The sequence below is a fragment of the Schistocerca nitens genome, chromosome 9 (genome assembly GCF_023898315.1).
Source record: "Schistocerca nitens isolate TAMUIC-IGC-003100 chromosome 9, iqSchNite1.1, whole genome shotgun sequence".
Classification (NCBI taxonomy): domain Eukaryota; kingdom Metazoa; phylum Arthropoda; class Insecta; order Orthoptera; family Acrididae; genus Schistocerca; species Schistocerca nitens.
This window is the reverse complement of record NC_064622.1, coordinates 68,190,055-68,192,616: the sequence shown is the minus strand read 5'-3', so window position 1 is coordinate 68,192,616 and position 2,562 is coordinate 68,190,055.

Genomic DNA, 2,562 nt, shown 5'->3' with positions numbered 1-2,562 from the left:
GGATGCAACTGAAGACTGAAGAAAAACTGAAGAAAAATCGCAAAATCCATGTTATTGCAATAGCCATGGTACAGGAATCGCTGAAATATCCCATAATGCTCAACAAAGACTTTAGATAAGTGGCACTGTCAAACCAGAGGCGCCATTCATCTGAAATTCTAAAAAACTGTGGAAGCTTCTTACAATCTCGAAGCAATGAGGGTGTTGAAAGATAAAGTTCGAAATAACCCACATATTATCTTTTTTGCTGTGACTGTTCCATGGAGGCAAGATTTATAGAAAAATCTTATCTTAAAATTGAAATCATGACCACTAACAGGAAACTATAAAAAAAAATGTAAATCATTTCTCAGTGCAAATTTCATACTAGTTGACAGCTCTGTAAGAGAGCACTTTACATTTCATGGTCTGCACCGAAATAACATAGGTAAAGTTGCTAGGGGTGGGCAAATAAAAGCTGTTCTATCAACAAGTGAAGTAAACAGCATACCAGTTCCGTTACCAGCAGTGGTAAAATTAAAAGATCCAACCATACCAGTGTAAACAATGGAAGAATCAACAGGAATATTATCGAAAACTTGAGGTGCAGTAATAGTGAACTTGGAATCTCAAAACGTAGCCGTCAAACCTACAACTACTGCTCCCCTTCGTTCATCATTTGCTGTTGACATTCCATCAGCGACTCGAGCCTGTTCAGCAGTTTTAGCCCCCCACAATATTCAGCAGTGCAATAACCACCTGATGTGTCTCCGCCATTAGCCCGCATCTCGTGGTCGTGCGGTAGCGTTCTCGCTTCCCACGCCCGGGTTCCCGGGTTCGATTCCCGACGGGGTCAGGAATTTTCTCTGCCTCGTGATGGCTGGGTGTTGTGTGCTGTCCTTAGGTTAGTTAGGTTTAACTAGTTCTAAGTTCTAGGGGACTTATGACCACGGCAGTTGAGTCCCATAGTGCTCAGAGCCATTTGAACCATTTGTCTCCGCCATTATCAGCAATAACAGAGGCAAGTAGAAGAAACACAAGAACCAGGAAATCCACAACTCTACAGCATTTTTGCTATCCAGCCTCAGTTCCAGGACTAACTTAAGTCATAAACCTGCAGGTACACATCCTATAACCTCTAATTGCAATTTACGAAAAAACAGTGACATCAGAACAGAGAGTTTAGGAAATGACAAACTTCATATTTTTCGCCACAATATAATGGGTCTAAGAAACAAACTGGACCAGTTGTCTGCTCCTGTTAATGACAGAGTGCAATAAACAATGTTCATATATTATGTTTCATAACATAATTAAATAAGGATATAAAATTATAAACTATTAACTAAAAGTTAGGATAAGAGTTAACATATAAAGCTATCGATTGAGTGTTAGTGACTACATCGTCTAAAGTCGGAGAGCAAGTTATTTTACAGGGACTGTAGTTGTTTGTCGCTTGTGTGTTGAACTGTACTGTGACTAAAAGTGATGACGTGCAGGATGGTAATGGCTGGATAACTGCTGCTATAGTACGTTGTTCTGATGCTAAAACGGTTCCTGGCCTTGTCAGTTTCGAAAGTCATGATATCATTGTTAACTGGACATTTCAGATTGGAGAGGTATATAACGAAGATATGGGTCGTTTGTGTTTCGTTTCTAGTATGCCTTTGGCTTTGAGGAAAGGAATCGTCGTAAGGTGAATGAGTCTGAAGGAGTTTCCATTTGGTTTGAAGGTGATTTGAATTGTAAAAGTATTAAGATTACTGGTGATGTTCTTGTACTCATTGTAAGGGTGGGTGAGAAGCCCCCTTATCCACGTAACCCCTGCTTCGTTGTTGTTGTTGTAGTCTTCAGTCCAGAGACTGGTTTGATACAGCTCTCCATGCTTCTCTATCCTGTGCAAGCTTCTTCATCTCCAAGTACCTATTGCAACCTACATCCTTCTGAATCTGCTTAGTGTATTCATCTCTTGGTCTCCCTCTACGATTTTTACCCTCCACGCTACCCTCCAGTACTAAATTGGTGATCCCTTGATGCCTCAGAACATGTCCTACCAACCGATCCCTTCTTCTAGTCAAGGTGTGCCACAAATTCCTCTTCTCCCCAATTCTATTCAGTACCTCCTCATTATTTACGTGATCTACCCCTCTAATCTTCAACATTCTTCTGTAGCACCAAATTTCGAAAGCTTCTATTCTCTTCTTGTCTAAACTATTTATCGTTCATGTTTCACTGTCATAGAGGGCTACCCTCCATACAAATGCTTTCGAAAAGGACTTCCTGACACTTAAATCTATACTCGATGTTAACAAATATCTCGTCTTCAGAAACGCTTTCCTTGCCGTTGGTAGTCTACATTTTATATGCTCTCTACTTCGACCATCATCAGTTATTTTGCTCCCCAAATAGCAAAACTCCTTTACTACTTTAAGTGTCTCATTTCCTAATCTAATTCCCACAGCATCACTTGATTTAATTCGACTACATTCCATTATCTTCATTTTCCTTTTGTTGATGTTCATCATATATCCTCCTTTCAAGACACTGTCCATTCTGTTCTACTGTTCCTCCAGGTCCTTTGCT